Source organism: Micromys minutus, assembly GCF_963924665.1.
Source record: "Micromys minutus genome assembly, chromosome: 10".
NCBI classification, from domain to species: Eukaryota; Metazoa; Chordata; class Mammalia; order Rodentia; family Muridae; genus Micromys; species Micromys minutus.
The window spans coordinates 31,637,870-31,656,330 of NC_137979.1; the positions used below are offsets into that span (position 1 = coordinate 31,637,870).

Below are 18,461 nucleotides of genomic sequence, written 5' to 3' on the forward strand. Positions count from 1 at the left end.
TGGAGAGAGTTAAGAGCCAGCATGCTGAGATGAATCCACTCTTATGGCCCAGCTTCTTCTGAACGTTTATAGATCCATTCTCTAGCTTCAAAGGCTAGCTGTACCCTTTCATAAGGATTAAACTCTTGCCCCAGGAATTTGGACTATGGTAGGTCAATGTATGCCCAGGTAGAAGTCATCAGAGATGCAGAGCAGGATGTTTCTCTGGAGAGAACAGGGAGAAGGGAGATCAAGAGGGGCTGGGGGTCTTTGAACAGGGGCTTTTTTTTTTTTTTTTTGCTCAGAATGTACAGCCTCCCACTGGATCACATGACTCTCTTTTCCAAAACTGTTTGATGATCACATCCCCTACTCAGGAAAAACTGACCAATTCCTTTGTGTCTCACTGGAAAAAGATACTATTGGTCAAGCATTTTAAAGTACTAACAATAATAATTTGCGATGTGTGCAACAATGTTTTCCGGTATGGAGACCACCTCTATGAGTGTCTTAGAGATGGTGAACTGGATCCCCTGGTGCTGCCAGAGCAAAGTCTCATGCTGTAGGTGTCTATCATCATCCACGGTGCTGACCAACACAACAGACCTGCTGTCTTTTTGAATCCCAGAGTTCCCTGATACTTGATACTTCATCTTTTCCCACATAGAACTCAAAGAGTTCCCAGAAGGCTCAGGGATGGGATGAGAGGAGAATAGAGTACCATGAGCCTTTTTTGGCGGAAATCTTTAGTTTGTCTACTCTGCACCTTTGAGGGCTCACCAGCTTGCTGCCTGGTGATACTGATGATACCCGGTGTACTAACCGAGGCTGCAGAGCCTTGGCCATTGACATCCCATCTTCTTCCTGGATGGTGACCAAGCAGGTGAAATGTCAATACCTTAAAATTTAGATATTTTTGATGAACCCATTTAAGAGCAGCTATAAGCTGGAAGTAGGTTATGTCAAGGTCATTTGCATTCTACATGGCTAAGAATTAACCATTTTGAACAGTATTAATCTCATGATAAAAGGGAGTCACTATATGCTTGAAATATACTTTTATAACTGCAGTTTATTGAAGGCTTGTTAATGCCAAAATTGAAAGAATTCATTTTGCTTTTTATATATGGTACCTTGTTCTCAAAATAATTTGGTCAGGAATAGGGGAGTAAAAAGAATGGCCAGAATTACTGAACAACTGCTTCAAGGTCACAGAGCCAGTGAAAAGTTGTCTGCAGACCACTGGTCACCACAGTGTTTTATTACTGTACACTGCTATGCTCAATCTTTAACAATATCCTAGCAACAGACAAGATGTTCCCATAGCAACAGTAGTAAACTCAGTACTAGTATTTGGATAATATTTTTTAAAAATATCTTAAATTTAAAGTTAGTATTCCATACATGGGAACATATATTAAAATAAATTAGCCTAATTGTAGAGAAAATTTATGCACAAAAAATGTCTAACAAACTACTTTTTGATTGAATTGAAGGTCAACTCCATGAGATGGAACCCATATCTGACATAGCTAAAGAGACCATGAACCTGGGACTTAATAGGTCATGGGCTTCAGGGAAAACCTACTGATATTTTTTAGGAAACATAGCAATAAAATGACCCCAAATAACATACTGCTATACTAACAGATCGGTGTTCTGCTCAACTCTCATCTGAGAAATTTTTTCCTTGCAGTAGAAGAGAAGTAGCAGGCAGTGTGTGGAGAGTGAAAGACCTTGTAGCACTCAGTCTTAAATAGAATGGCTTTATCAAACCCTACCTCAAGTGTCAGGGAAGAGGAGGTAGGAAGACTGTAAGAGCCAGAGATAGTGAATGATTTCAAAGAAATGAAGTCTTCCTGACCCAGCAGGGCTGATGCACATATGACCTCACAGAGATTGCGACAGCGGTGCACACATTCAAACCAGACAAAGTCCAGGGCTGAGAAAGGGGAGTGAACACAAAGCCGCATCCCTGGCCAAGAAGCTATTTGCAACTGATACAGGCTGGGGGAGATCCAGGCCTCCACTGGAGTGTCACTCAAGTACACACCATACTCTGGGGTAGGCCCCATCCCCAAAAGTAGTTGGCAAACATGGACTCCAGTGTGCGTGTGTCAGGCACGCACACATTTTTCTTATTGATGCTCTCTTTTGCCAGTTTGTTTGGATTTTTAAAAATTATTTTTCTTTCTTATTTTGAGAGAGAGGCAGACAGACAGACAGACAGATAGAGGGAGAGAGAGAACATGAAGTTGGGTGAGTAGAGAGGTTGGGAAGATCTGGGAGAGTTGGGGGAAAGAGAATAACAAACATATTACATGAAAAAATTAATAAAACGTCTTTAAAACACATTGGGACACCGAGATTTAGAATCCATGCCAGTTGATGTCCATCTTTACTGTCAGATCACAACAGTGTCCAAGGGCAGTACTGTGTTTGCCACGTAAAGTATAATTTAGAGATATTTGCGAAGACATTTGTAAAAATCAAACATGCAATACACTTCATAAAAACACAGGTGCTTCAGTTAAAATTCAGAAGTCCATTTTGCTATGTTCAAAATGAAATTGAGGGGAATCTTAAAGAAATGTCCAACCACAGTTGTCTAATGCATGTGTCTAATATTACAAAAGGAGTCCCAGGTCATAACCATCACCAGGCTGTGATGCTCCAGTCAGTGAAGGACGTATGGAAGACTTGTGATGACATGGCCCCACGAGCTGCTCTCTCTTGCCAGAGACTGCTCCCATTTTCTAGGAACATACTCTCATTTTCATACAACCTACTCTCTTGCTTCAGGTGACTGCCACAGGGTGGTCACCCTACTGGAACAAGTTTTCTTAACGGAACTTTTCCAGAATAGATTTGGAAGAGCTTGGTACTTTTTTTTTTTTTTTTTTTTTGGGCCAACATCAGACACATTGCTGTCTCTATCTTGCCTTCGTAAAGTAAAGGCAGAAGAGGGCTAGAATAAATGGGGAGGGAAGGAAGAGAAGGAAGGGGAAGTGGAGGAGGAGGAGAAAGAAGAGGAGGAGGAAGAAGAAGTTTGAAAACAGCAGAAACACATCCAATGTTTTACTTGCATCCCCACGACACACTTCAACTCTTCAGATAGCTCAACAGCTCTTGGACACCGAGAGCCCCTCACATTCTTCTACTAAGTCTTTCCCCTTGCCCAAGCCAGCTACAATCTGTTTTCAGTTAAGTACAAAAGTTTTGATTTAAGTAGCAGAGCCTTAACAGTGTGGATCACAGAAGCTGCAGGGACACATCCATAAACAATGGATTGATCCAAGATAGCTGGCGAGTGGACCACAAAGAAGCTGCCTGAAGCAGGGTGGGGCATGACCACAGAGAAGGTATGCTGTGACTCAGACTCAGGGAAGCTAGGGAGCTGAGCCATTCACACAGATGTGTGGGCATCGGTGTAGGGACTAAATGGCAACTTGATCCTCTTGTAAAATCATCCCTGAAAAGCCAGCGAAGTGCAGCGGAGTCGAGCAAACACGATGAACCTCTATGACAGCCTCTTCTCTGTCAGTACTCTGGCAGCTCCCTGCTAACCTGAACTACTTCAAGGGCCTGATACAGAGAGATGTGAATGCCACCTTTTATAGCTAGTAAGCTTAAGATTGTGGGATTACATGTTTCACAGTTCATGGCTCTGAGACCATGGTGGGGTGCTTTCTGAACCCCAGGCCATAGATGTTTTCTCATCTCTTTTCATGTATAAATCAAGGAGCTCACAGGGGTTGGTGATGGGAAGGGAGAATAATTAATGGTGTCTCGTGAGACATAAAAGAGGAATTCTATGTACTCAGGCTGCCTTCCTATGGGATTTCCAGGGTTTCCGCTTACTTGTACTGCCTCAGCTTCAAGCCTGCCTTTCCAATTTCTTCCCTGAGAACTTTGCAAGCCACAGTGTGAAGCTATGTCTTGCAGGAGACGGGAATGTTGGGGTGGCCTTGGAGGAGACTGGAGAATGGACCACCATCCACCATCTTTGAAGCTCCAGTCTGTATCCCTTGCAAATGAAGCTCTTTTGTTTCTTCTGGCACCACAGCAAAAACAGTTCCCCTCTGCCTCTCCTCCTCTGTGTCCCCATCTGTGTCCCGAGCAACCACCTTCCTGCCTTCATCATTTTTCCAGCATCCGCCCAGCAACATCTCATGACCCCACACTGGGTACCCGACTTGTCTCTCCTTCCTCCACCCTAGAAAGCAGTAGCTACTAATGACAGGCACCAATCACCGTCAACTGTCTTTCGCTTCTGCAGCCAAGTAACACAGATATAATACACTTCTTGGATTTAGTGCTCCCTATTTATACAAGCAATCCAACATCCCTCCAATCTCAATTTTTCCATTTATAAAAATGGAGGCTAGTCCTTAACTCATGAAGCCGTTGGGAGGCGTTGATGACACCGCAGTTGGATGACAGGCCCAGAGCAGTAGCTCATGCATGCCAACTATTCCCTTCCCACCAGTACTGATACAGACGGCCCCTGACTTTGCAGTGGTGATAAGCAGCTAATGAGAGACGAATTTCACATTCCGAGTTTTCACCTTCTCCCGGGCTAACAGTACCCAGTGCGGCACTATCTGGTGAGGCTGGGCAGTGGCAGCGAGTTCTCTCTCAGGTATGATCGCGAAGGTTGACAGCATGCTACCTGTATTGTCTGTGTCTGAAAACACCAGGGTTTAATGCACTGAGTGAACCACCCCATGCTTTACTATAGTGTAGGCTTTGTGCTAGATGATTCTGACACACTGCAGAAAGTGTTCCGCTTATTATTAAAGGAGGCTGTGCTAAGTTTCAATGCCCATTAGGTTAGATGTGTTAAACACACCAAGGTTCTGCAATCACACACCAATAAGAGAGGTTTTGTCCTTGGTTTTCTTTTTAAAGTTTATTATTATTATTATTATTATTATTATTATTATTGTGATGATGGTGATTTTTTAAGTTTATTATTATTATTATTGTGATGATGATGATTTTTTAAGTTGTTTATTATTATTATTATTATTATTATTATTATTATTATTATTATTGTGATGATGATGATGTCTTCCTTTATTACCCCCACTTTATCTTTGAAACAGGATTTCTCATTGAAGCCATCGCTTACAGATTAGCAAGCCTGCTTAGCTACTGAGCTCTGGGTCCGCTTGTCTGTGCCTCCGCCATTTTTATGTGGTTGCATTTTTTTATGCTGGTGCTGGGGATTGAACTCAGGTCCTCATGTTTGTGCTGCAGGTACTGTTGACTGAGCCATTTCCCCGGCCTTCCTTGATTTTCTCTTGAAAGAATTGGTCTCCAGGAATCAGTTTACTGTGAGGTTGACACCAGACCTAGCAGAGCCCTTTGCCCAGCTGCCACACCAGCATGGCAGAGCTGGTAGACACCCACAGCAAGTGGAGGCGGAAGCTTTCAAAACGAGCTGCACCGTTGAAGCAAAGCGTCCTCTCAGCATTTTCGGTCTTAGTCACTTGAACGGATTCTAATTTAATCTCAAAAACATTCTTCAATAGCCTCAGGCAAGTACTGCATCTCATGACAGAAATGGGTACAGGGAGCTCACTTCCAACCCTCCTCGGAGTCAGTGACAAATCCCTGGAAGTCACTTGGGTGAGGAAACAGGGAGATGTATCATTTGTGTGACTAGAATGAATGAATGAATGAATGAATGAATGTGTGAAGAAAATCTTTGGGTAGATTCTGGGTTTGCTACTTTGAAAGCATTACTTTTACCTAATACCGTCCATTCATTTGCTCCTACTTCCGATGAGGAAATTGGAGGAGATAGGGAGGTGGCCCTCAACAGTCAAGGTAGCAGAAGTGGGGTCTGAAGCCCACTGGGCTGGCTTCAGAGCATCTGGGTGCAAGAAGACATTTAGGCTCTGAACAGGTGACATTCAGCTTACATTTCTGCTACAGCAGGCTCCTTTCTGGCTATTGGTTAAGAACTCCCAGAACAGGTGAAGCAAGAGAGGATGCTGTGGAGAGAACATACCCTGGACCTTGGAGAAGACTTTCCTGCTAACAAAACTATACAACACCCATGTCCTGATCTCCTATACCCTGACTTCTATCTGTTTCGACTCCAAAGAGTAGCTGAGGTCTACTCGGGAAAGAGAGAAGGAGGAAGCACCTAGAAGGACTTAGAATCCTTCCTGAGAAACAGAGCAGAAGCTGCCTTCTTGGGAGCTTTTATGAGTTCAGTCACTGTTGAGGGTGGGGGCCATATCCCAGGAACCCAACCCAGAGCAGCTTCCCGTGCTGGTGACCACTGAGGTGACAAGTTGGGCCACTCTGTTTTTTGTTGCATCTGTTTTGCTTTGCTTCTTGATGCCTTTCGAAGAACTGCTCTCCCCATTCTGAAAAGGCACTGACGTTTCAGTTCTACATTTGAAACAAGGATGGCTAATGTCTCAATCTAGGGGAGGCTACATTACGCAGAGCCCATTGAAGGGAAGCTTCTTTGTTGCAGAAAATTGAGAAACTCAAATGCTTTAAGATATACAGGGAGAAAAGCAATTATGAGGGAGGGAGGGAGGGGTGAGGGAGGGAGGGAGGGAGGGAGGGAAGGAGGGAGATTTAAAAGCAAGAGGAGAGAGAAGCAAGTGGAAGCAGCACTGGAGGTGGATTAGTAGCTGCACATTTCAATTTACTGAAGACAGAAACACATCCCATTGTTCTCAACGCAAGTTCATCCTTGCTTAAATCTGGAAAGACAGGAGGACAAGTGCTGTGTCAAACAGCGGCAACTACAACTTCACTAACATGCATACATACACCTATTTGGGCCAAAGCTTCAAGCATCTTCAAGTAACTTTCTGTGCAAGTTTCAGCTCCCTGTCAGTTTTTCACAGTTAATGAGAACACAGCAGGATCGTCCCAGGGAAGCAGCCAATGTAGGCACAGAGGAGGCAAGGCGATTTTCCCCATGTTTCTACCCTAGGTTTTAATTGAGGGAGGATCTGCTAATGATATTTCTAATGAGCAAAAATGACCTCACACTACTGTGAAATTTAGGGCCAGCGCCAACTTGGCTGGCAGGCAGAGGCAGGAAGGGGGCTAAGATTTATTGAGCATAGTGTATGCACATTCATCATTGCCTTTGTGTGTTTATTTGAGACTAGGTCTCTTGCATCCCAGATTGGTGTCAAACTTACTCTATAGCCAGGACGACCTTGAATTTCTGATTCTCTTGCTACCACCTCCTGAATGCTACGGTGACAGGTGTGTCACAGTGACTGGGGATGAACCAGAAGCTTTGTGCATCTGGACAAGCACGCCAGTACCTGAGCTGCACCCCAACTTCTCATCACCATTCTTAAGTGCTCATGTTTGTGAGCCTCTGGGCCTGGATCCAGCTCAGACTTGGGGGTTTTCCTCTCCATAATAGAGCTGTCCCCTTGGGTACTGATTTTATCATAGACTGCAAGGTTTGGGGTATCTGCTTGGAATCCCAGGAAGCCCCGTCAGGGGGAACTTTGGAAGTCAAGAAGATATGGTGCCTACCGAACAGGAGAGGAGGAAAAGCCTGGAGAAGCAGAGATGGGAATAGAACTGGGCTTTGCACTTAGGACAAGAAAGGTGAGCATAGTTGAACCGTGAAGGAGTGAGCACACCGTTAACAAGGTGCCTTACGATTACTATGTCATTTCCTAGGCCCACAGGCTGGCAGGGAGTTGGTTAGACACTGAGCTTGTGTGCATCATAGCGTAGAAAGAACCACAGACACACGGTGCACACTCCCCTTATTAGACAGCGCAGTGCTTTTTAAACCCACTCCATCGACAATTAAGCTGAGGCTCGGAGAGGAGAAAGCAAGTGCTCAAGGTCACACAGGAAGCAGCAAAACTAGGGTTGAAATCAAGGTCATTTGGCTTTCAAAGGCTTTGTTTCGTCTTACTGTGCCATGTGCCCCATAATAATGGGGTGGACTGTAGAAAGCAGACAGATAATGGCATAACAGTTCCAAAATGCATGGTGATTAAGGTCCTAGGGTCAGAGGTTCTTCTGCATGGGCTCGAACTCCATCCCTACCCCTTCCATTCTGTGCCTCTCACCGGTTCTCTCTATGGTTCAGATTTCTCACTTATACTCTGCGTGACCCACCTGTACCTTCTTTATTGCTTTATTGTGGGAATTAAATGGGTAAGCTTAAAAGCATTCAGATGAACGTCCCTCTCAGCTCTCAGGCAATATTAGCTAACAGCATTTTATTATAAAAATAATAATAAGTAATAAAAGAAAAAGTCGAAAGCCTTTTCCTGACATCTCGGTTTTAGATTGCTATTTTGTTTTGTAGAGAAGCAGGAAATACGGAAACACCGGGAGAGAATAAAAGTGTACCATAAGCCCAGCACAGAGCGATAATCGGAATGCTTTAGTACTTCTCTAACTATATATATTTTCCAAGCACATTCAGAACTACGCGGAGCCGGCCCCCCACATCTGAGGGTTTCATATCCATGGATTTAGCCAACTGCAGATCAAAAATATTAGAAAAACAATTTCACCTGTACTGAACACATGCCTTTTTAAATTGTTGTTGTTCCTTAAACAGTATAGCAGAACACCTATTTACATAACATGGACATTCATGAGGGTGTCACAGAGGCTCTAGAGACTAAAACATACGGGAGAAGATGCTTGGATTCTCTGCAAATGTGTTATCATCTTAGAATTCTATACAAGGCTCTTGAGCCCCTGCAGGCATTGGTATCTTTGGTAGGGGCGGGAGGGATGGGGGTGTCTCAGAGTCCACCCCTTGTGGATGGCCAGGAGGACTGGTCTTTGACAAGCTACTATCCTCTTTTCCAATTAGCATCAGAACGTGAGCCCTTCCCTAAGCCCTGATTCAGTTGCTAAGAACACAACCTTCATCCCGATGTTACAAACTACAGCCATTCTGTAGGTGAGCCGTAATTGAGGTGGTGGCTTGGAGTTGAATGTGGATGAGTTGTATGTGTACCGTTGTCACCCTGACCTTAGTGCTGTGCCCCCTATGCAGTAGGTGCTTAATACATACTCAGCTGCGAGGACTCATGTTTTGGCAGGTACCTCCACATACCCTTCCTGTCAGTGTCTTTCTCCGCCGGCTCAGCAAAAACAAAACAAAAGCCCTTTGCCAATTTTCTAGGTAAAATATGGGGTCTTATTGTTGCTTTAATTAATTATTGATTTGATTAATAGTGAGGATGAAAGTTGGCACATATTTCGCCCTGCGCGTGTCTTCTCCCTCCTCTCTCCCGAGCTCCTCTCCGTCTTCCCACCTGTTTCTGAAAGCTCCATTGTTGCTGGAATGGGTACCAGCCCCGCTCTCCTGATTACGTTTCCTTGGGTCCTTTTGCATTTCCAGATAATCTGAGAGGTTCCTAACAATGAATCGAGTACTTGCTAATTATTTTAAGGTAATTGCTTTAATGCGTTTAGATACTCATTAATTTTGAGAAAGCCGTGACAGCTCTCAACTATTAATGAACTTCTTTCTCACGTTGAGGGCGTCGACAGCGAGCACCCAACTTCCCTGACAGCTCAGCTCCAGATTGCCATTTTGTTTGCCTGTAACCACACACACACACACACACACACACACCCCTTATTAAAGTTCAGTGATGGCTTAGAGGAACCTTCATGGAAGGCATTAACATCTAGGTAATTACTGAGAAGTGATGGCAATTGAAGAAAAATGAATTTTATTTCTTTGCCTGACAACAGATCCCTCCCACCACCTGCCCAGCACAGGTGTGTTTCTCTCTGGCATGCTGTCTTTCCTGCTGTTCAGAGAACTGACGGAGAATCACAGAATATTCCAGAATAGACGGGATAGGAGACTGGATCGCATGCTTCTGGGTAAATGTCCAAATGCCCCAGAAAAGGCTGTTTGTTCTCTTTCAGGAATATGTTCGTGAGTTTAAGTTTCCTTTCTAGTGGCTGTTACTTGGTCCCGGGTTTATTGATGAATAAGAAGCTCTTTCTTTAATCAAAGTGATGACATCATTCTTGATTTTATGTTCACCAATGACTCCAATGTGACCCCTGGAGATTATTGTACTTTTCTCATTTCTCGAATAATGGTTCTGGAGTCAGGGCCATGGCAGCCATGAGTTCACATCTAGGGTACATAACTATCTCTGTACACAAGAGTTGCTTAGTAAGCCGCCTTCCTGCCTTCAGGGCCTTTCGTCTCACAAGAGACCGCTCAGATTTCGTGTCCATCTTTTACTGTCATTCTCCTGTAAACTCCCACACCGCTGTGCTCATGTTGGACCTGTGCAGCAGACATTAGCATCATTGTTGCTTTACAGAGGTCCAGGGAGGCTCCAGGTTAACCACTAGGTCATTCCAGCTGTGGCAAGCTTAGTAGGGCTCGTACCAGAATGCACAAAGAGCCTGCACTTCAGCCAGGAGTTAAAGTGACTCCACAATGGTGCTGAATCCCGCAAGGACGCAAATGCTTACCCCACGGTCTAGTGACATAGCTTGGAGAGGCAGGCATAGTTTTCTCTCTAGAGAAGTCAGGGCTCAGGGAAGTCAAGAAACTTTCTCAAGGCCACGCAGCCTGATATGGCTATCTGGGATTCCAACAGAAGCCTATCAGACCCAAGCTTCTCTTTGGTTTGAAGACACAGATACACACCTTGGGAGTTTGTTCCAAACATCTGCAGGTAACCATGCAGTCAGATTGGCTCACTGCAGAATCCCCTGAACCCTCTGAGCTTGTGATGGAGTAAAATTACACTCCTTACTCAACGCTTATCTCCTCTTGTGTAGGCTTCATTCTAAACATCTGAACTTTCTGCTAATTACCGTCACATTAATTAAAAAATCAATCCTCTTTAAAATTTCCTAACAGGTGGTTTGTGAATCTGGAAGAAAAGTTGAAACTTCTGTGGAATTACTGTGTGGCTTGTTCGCATTTCCGATTGCTTTAGAGGACACCAAGGACCAGACTGCTAGCCTCCTGGCTGTCTTTCACCTCTGCCGGCTGTACCGAACGGTTGGCAATGGTGTCTCCAAACACCACCTGTGAGGATCCCGGCTCCAGCTGGAATCCCAGGACTTTCAACCAATACTCAGAGACATGGATCAAGCCCTGAGAGACTTTGGTGTGAAAGCCCGGCAGCCACCGAGAAAGCAGTACCAGCCCCAAGCCTGGCTCTTACTAGGTACTCAAGAAATGCTGGCCAACGAGTCCGGTGATTAAACTATGCCACAGCAAGTGTCAGATGGATGTGCCAGGGCTTCTGGGTCCCAGGGCAAAGTTATGTGGACTTGGCCCATAAGAGTGTGTGAGAAACCGAAGTGAACCACAGATCTGAGTACTGAAGCCACACCCCCTTCTCTATTCCAAATGACTTTGCATCTGCTGTTCTTTATCAGATTCTCCTAACACTTATGATGTCAGTTTCTCTGGCCCTTCCCTTTTCCATAAATCTTTTCAGAAAAACAGTGAGCCACTAAGTATGATTTAAAAGTAACAGCACAGGGGGCTGGAGAGATGCCTCAGCAGTTACGAGCATTGGCTGCTCTTCCAAAGGACCCAGGTTCCATTCCCAGCACTCACAGACTTTAACTTTTGTTCTAGGGATTCAAATGCCCTCTTCTGGTCTCATTGGGTACTGCATGCATGTGGTGCATAGACATACATGGATGGGAACACCCACATACATGAAATAAATCTTAAAAGACAAGCAACGTAGAATAGAAAACTGTAGACATGTTTCTTATTCCCCAACTTACGGTGCTGGAAGAGCTCAGTATCTGGAGACAGATCTACCAGGGTTTGAATCCTGGGTTTTCCACAGAGCAGTGAGGACTCTAGAGAAGTTGCCCAGACACTTGGGCTTGGGCTGTATATCTAGGGCTCAGTGTACATGTCTAGGGTAGTGTGTGTGTGTGTGTGTGTGTGTGTGTGTGTGTGTGTATGGGTTATGTAACCTTGGTTATTGGCCCTTGTCTTTTACCTCACTTGAAACCTGGTATCTTGTTTGAAGTTCCTGACTCTCAAGCCTCCATTGTTCCTTCAGGGACAGTGGTATTTTAGGCACATGCTACTGTGTACATCTTTGTGTGGGTTCTGGGGATCTCAACTCAAGTCCTCACAGTCATGTAGGAAGTGCTTTAGCCACTGAGCCGCCCCCTCCCCACCCACAGGAAGTGCCAGACTCTCTCCCCGCCTCTTCTTTCTTCTCTGCACATGGCCTTCCTGCACCAGGAGATGGCTTATAAGACGCAAACCATGTCTCTGTAGCTTCTGTTGCACATTTCCTGAGTTGCCTTTGGCACCCATTTTTTATCAACCCCACTTCCCCAGCCTCAGGAAATCCCACTGGATTACTGAGCATCTAGGTTCCAAGTAGTTCTCACTTGGAGCAGAGGCAGTCTCCTGCCTCTGCCCTTGCCCATGCTTGCATGTATATAACATGGCAGTCAAAGCACCCGCTAGAGAAACTCCCAGAGATGCCCCTTCTGGGTACCATTTACTTGGGTCAATGCCAGGTGCACACTTGCCCTGTCCCCTGGTCATCCTGACCTGCCCTCTGAGCATGCCCTCTCAGGCTTTATGCTGCTGTTTCTTCTGCCTGGGACACTCTGCCCTCAGAACTGGCACAGCCTGATCCCTCCCTTTCTGTGCTCCAGGTTTTCAAGATGACTCCAGTCTCAACTGTGTGGAATTGGGAACACCCCACAGCACACCTGTTTGACATTTCTCCATCAAATTTCCCCCCCTTGGGAGAAGCAGTATCTTACTGCTTCCCGCCTGCTGATTTGCTGCTCATCTTCCGAGATCAGATTTTTATCACCTGCTTTGTTCACAGTTCACACCAGGTGCTTTGACAACACCTAGCATATAGCTCATGTCCGGAGTTGCTGGAAGGAAGGAAGGAAGGAAAGAAAGAAAAGAAAGAAAGAAGGAAGGAAGGAAGGAAGGAAGGATGGATGAATTCAGCAACCACCTCCTGAGAAAGTGAAGCTATATTCCCAACAGCTGCTAGTGAAAAGATGGGGGGACAGGGAAAGGGTGCCCCAGCAACCTGCTGTGCTTACTTTTTGGCGTTGTGCAGGGGAGAACTCATGTTTCTGGGAGGGACTCAGTGTCCTCTGCAGATCCCTTGGTGTTTAAAGAACATGGTCGACGTCCTGTCTTGTCCTGTCTAGTGTGTGAACCCCACCTCCTTCCTCAGTCCTCTCAGCCTCTCATTTATACCTGGAATGCTGCCATTGTTATTTTACAGATGAGACTCAGACACGTTAACTGACTTGATGCTGAATGATGGAGACCACATCCCATCCCAAGCAACCTGAGTCCTGGTCATGTCGGTCCTGAGTGCGTGTCTGCGCCATGCCCTTGTGAATCAGTACATCACAGCCCTTACTTTCTACTCAACCTGAAGGCATCCTTCTGCACTCTGTTCCCAAGGTAACCTGGCCTGCCCAGCGCCAGGAGCTTGAATGCCTTGGAGCTGGATGGTTCTTTGCCATGAGGGGCTGGGCTGACCTGTGGCTCTGAGCAAATCTAGTGATGCGTATTCTCTCTTTGCCCTTTCAGGTAAGTGCTGGATGTAAGGTTAAGTAAGGACTGGGACTGTAGAACGAAATGGAACTTAGATGACCTCGAACAACTCTGTCCTAAACTTGGAGCTCCAGCTAATTGGCATTGCCAAAGGTGATCTATTTTCATTGGTTACAGGGCCTCCCTCTCTGACTGCTTTGGATATAGCCTGCCCTGGGCCTCAACACTATCACTGATTGGCAACAAGACCCAGAAAAGCTGTTTTGTTTCCCTGTACCTCATTTGTATAATGCGAGCATGGTTTAAGGGTTTCCAGGAGCTCATACTTACAGAGGGCTTGGTGAGGCATGAATGCATAGCTAGCCTCCCATAAAGGTTGGGTCTTATTGACTGAGGTATGACATCTCCCATTGGTGTTCTTACATAAAGATAAATGTATTGGGGGCTGGAGAATTGGCTCAGGCATTAAGAACATTTGTTGCAGGTTTGAGCACTGATTGCTTTTGCCAAGGTCCTGGGTTCAATTCCCAGCCACCACATGATGGGATCTGATGCCATTTTCTGATGTGTCTGAAGACAGGGACAATAGTGTACTCACATACATACAATAAATAAAATCTTTTTTTTTTAAAGAACATTTGTTGATCTTACAGAGGACTTGGGTTCAAGTCCCAGCCCTCAGTTGGTAGCTCACCACTGTCTAACTACAGTCCCTGAGGATCCAATGCCCTCTTCTGACTCCCAACAGCACCAGGCATGTATGTAGTGCAAAAACATACACATAAAATAATAAAATAAATCTAATTTTTTTAAAAATAAAGAATATCATTGGAGTTTCTTGAGGATTTAATTTGAGTTTTAGTCCAAGAGTCTAATGCCAAGCATTAGGGTTTGAATGTAAAGTGTCTCTCGTTGGCGTGTGCGCTTGAGATTTGGTATTCAGTTAGGACTATTTTGGAATATTTAGGAACCTTTGGGAAGAGCGAACCAAGCTGGCAGAAGAGAGATGCTGGGGCAGTTCTTGAAATTTGTGTGCATCTCTGGTTCTGGCCCACTAAGTTGTGTCTCCTGGTGCCACAGAGAGAGCCATTCTGGCTACTAACTTGTTCTGCTATGGTGCAGTACACCCTCAGAGCTGTGGGTGAAACAAACCTCTCTTAAGTTACTCTGTCACAATAATAAGAAGAAGAAACTAAAACAAAAGAAAACCCTCAAGACCAGGTAACACAAGCACACATGCGCGTGTGCGCACACACATACACACACAGCACTGGCATACTTCCCGAGTACCTACGCTTCCAGCGTACTAGATCCTGATGGAGAGCTAGACATAGTCACTCGATGTGGGTGATCAACAGGAGGGTGTGCCCACGCCCTCTTGAATTGGTTTGTTTTTCTCATTGCTACTGCTTTTGCTATGTAATTATAAATTACCTTTAGTTTAGCTTCATCATTACTAATGTAGCTTGCTGTGGGCTGTTTACTTAATAGTAATCAGGGCTAGCGATTTTTCAATGGCTGGGAGTTGAGGCAGGCAAGCGCCTCTGTGCCGCAATGAATCAACCGCTCCCCACTCTTGGAGCAATCCTTCTCCAGTCTTTCCCCGACCTGCTGCCCCACAACAGTTCCCTGTTCTCTCTGGGTCTTTTCCTATTGGACTCTGGGAGCAGATGGGTGGGCAGGTGACAAGAGGGTCCTTTTACTCTGCCTGAAGTATTAGTCTAAAAGGATAAAAGGATAAGAGATACTGTGCTGGTTTTGGGTTTGCTGTTTTGAGGGTTTTAGTTTTGGAAACAGGACAAGCTACAGTCATCTGGGAAGAGAGAACCTCGGCTGAAGGACTGCCTCCACCAGACTGACCCGAGGACATTTCCTTGATTTATGACTGACAAGAGAGGGCCCAGCCCACGGTGGGCGGTGCCAGCCCTGAGCAGGGGATATAGCACTGGATAGAAAGCAAAGCAAGCAAGCGAAGGAGATAAAGTCAGTAAGCAGTGTTCCTCCATGGTCTCTGACTCTGTTTCTGCCTCCAGGCTCCTGCCTTAAGTTTCTTCCCTCGCTCCCCTTCATGGTGGACTGTAAGATGTAAGCCAAAGAAACCCTTTTTCTCCCCAAGCTGATTTTGGTCATGGTCTTCATCACAGTATTTCCCAGCAAAGTAGAACATTTCCTAGGTAACTCTCTCCTCTTTCCCTTGTTTTACAGATGGTAAAACTGAGATCCACAGAGGTTAAAGATCAGAGGTCACACATGGTCACTAAATTCCGATTCTCCTAATTACCTGTCTAGGGTTGTGTTACCTACCTAGTCAAGCTCGGTTCCCCTCTGTGGAAGACTGCAGTTTTTACAAAGGTGCCTTTGATGTTTCCCATTGAGCCAGTGACCTCCTCCCAAGCCTTCCAGTCCTGACATCCAAACAGAGACTTAGGGAGCATTAGTACTAAAATCTGACAGTTTGTTTCCAAAGTAACCTCAAGCCAGGTCTAGTTACAGATGAACCAGCATCACTAGACAGATTAGCTCACACACCTAATGCCTGCTGGTCTAGCCACTCCTCCAACCCAAACTCTGCTAAACTAGCTCCTCCCACCCTAACTAGTAATGTAGAAAAATACCATAGAGAAACTTACCTGCTAGGGCAGTTAAGCATTAAAATAAACAGGGTGTAAAAAGGCAGAGGCGAACCCTACATGTGGTTTTTGCTGAGGAAAAGACAAAAGCAAACGATAGAAGAAAAGAAAGGGGGCTAGATATCGTGTGAGATCGTCCCTTCTTGATTATACCCCCTCACCGCTGGTACCCACTCCCCATTTTGGAGGTAAGTTTATACTATGAATAAATGGCTGTACTTTTGCTATGATGAGTCTCTGGTGCTCTTATTATGAAGTGAGGATCACTGTTTCTCACTAGGTGCAAGAGAAATGGGGCTCTGGGATCACCCTGCTTTCTAGCTGTGTGATTTGGAGGACTGCCTTCATTTTCTGGAGTTCCTCACCTGCAAATTGAGGCTAGAAACAGCACGCCCCTCTCAGGCATGGGGGAACTGGATAAGGCTGCTCCTCTCACATGCACAATGCTCAGCTACAAGGGTTATCCTCTGTGAAGGGCAGGGCCTGATGCTGGTCTTAAGTCTGGAGTTGACATTCCCACTTAGCAAGTCTCAAGAAAAAGAGCATTTTGAAAGAGCTTTGAGGTTTCTAAAACAATTTTCTACGGCCTTCCAAAGGTTTCTGGGTGAGAATCACCACCCCAAATACAAACAAACAACTGAGCCTCAAAGACGGCAGAGTCTGAACCCACGATGTGTGGCTTTACAAATGAACCTCTGACTCCTGACACAGCCTTCAGGTTGATCTCGGACTCTCTGCACCCAGGTCCCCTGTATAAGAAGGCTCTCTTTTCTCTGTTCCCCTCCCCCCCTTCCCCTCCTCCTCATTCAGGCTCCGCTGCTGAGAGGGACAAGGAGCAGCATGAACTCTGACAATTGTCCCTTTCAGGGGAGATGGCTGGGATAGGGTCTGGGAACAGCAGGGCTGACAGGCCCTAGTGAGCTCCCCTGTGGGCTGAGCCGCAAGTGCTGCTCAGGGCTGGGGAGAGTCCTTCAAGAAAATGTGCTCAGATTGAGTGCAACACCAGGACAGGAAATATCTTCCCTTGAAACAGGATTCTAGTCTTAGAGGAGTTGGATCCCTGCAGAATTAAAGGGACCCCTGGAACTCCATCACAAGCCCACCACAGAAGCAGGCAGGAAGTGCCGCAGGAGGTTGAGGGTCTGTTTCTGGGTAGAGGGCTTGGGTTCGACCGTCTCCTGTGGAATCAGCTTCAGTGCATGCCTTTCTGCAGGAACTTAGATAAGGACTGATGCTTCTAAAGTACCTACTATGCTCTAGGCCTTTTGTCTATTTGCCTGGCCATACTAACCTTTTCTTCTTATCTATCATATCTACGGCAGGGCATTTGTATACATAAATCCTTATTATTTTTCCCTGCACGGGACCTATCCCCTCCACACCATTCAAGTTCTAGGTCACAATCTGTCTCTTCCAAAAGACCATCCCCCATCCTAAGCAAAGTTGTAACTCCACCCTGTGCCAACACCCCCCCCCCCATCTTCTTAGAGAATGTGTCCGAACACAAATATTTTATTGTGTGCTTGCTTAATTATCTCCTTCCTGGAGGGGAGAGTTATTTTCAGTCTTGTTCTTCCTAAGACTGTGATTCCATGACTCAGGACAGTGCCTGAACACAATAGGCACTCAATAAATATTGCTTACTAACTGGAATCCAGAGCTTTCCCTCAGCAGGACTCTGGGAGGTAGAAAAACTCCCCACTGCTCCCAAAAGATCAGGGACACGAGGGGGTGTTTCCAGCTAGTAAGTCATACAGTTGAGATTTGAACTAGAATTATTTTTTTTAGATTTATTTATTTTTATTTTATGTTTATGGGTGTTTGATCTACGTGCATGTCCATGCACCATGCGTATGTCTGGTTCCTGAATAGGCCAGAAGAGGGATCTCCTAGAACTGCAGTTACAGATAGTCGTGAGTCATCATGTGCAAGCTGGGAACCAAACACTGATCCTTTGGAGGAGTCGCCAGTGCTCTTAACTGCTTATCCATCTCTTCAGCTCTAAACCAGGATTTGCATTTCCTAGTTGCACCTTTAGACATACCACACTGCTTCCCTTGGGACGGGCTGGGGACCTTAGAGCAGAATTGTGTAATGACAGCCATTACATCACCAAGATCCTTCAGTTCCCACCAGCCAGCCTGCTGAGTCCAAGCTGGCCTTCTTCCTCCCCCTCCTCTCCTGCCCTCCCCTCCCCGTCTCCTGCCTTCTCTTCTCCTTCCCTCCTCTTCCCTTCCCCTCCCCGTTCCCCCTTCTACTCCCTTCTCCTTCCCTTCTCTTCCTCCTTTCTCCATTCCCCTCTTTTCTTTTCTGCTCTG

At 45.6% G+C, this 18,461-nt stretch overlaps 1 protein-coding gene across 2 annotated transcripts in view; it reads right to left on the reverse strand.

The window, feature by feature from the left end:
- The window catches only part of ASIC2 (acid sensing ion channel subunit 2), a gene marked incomplete at its 5' end in the record, with an annotated part of 1,010,761 nt that overhangs the window by 120,160 nt on the left and 872,140 nt on the right, over nucleotides 1-18,461 (reverse strand). The gene's annotated exons all lie outside the window — the stretch shown is intronic.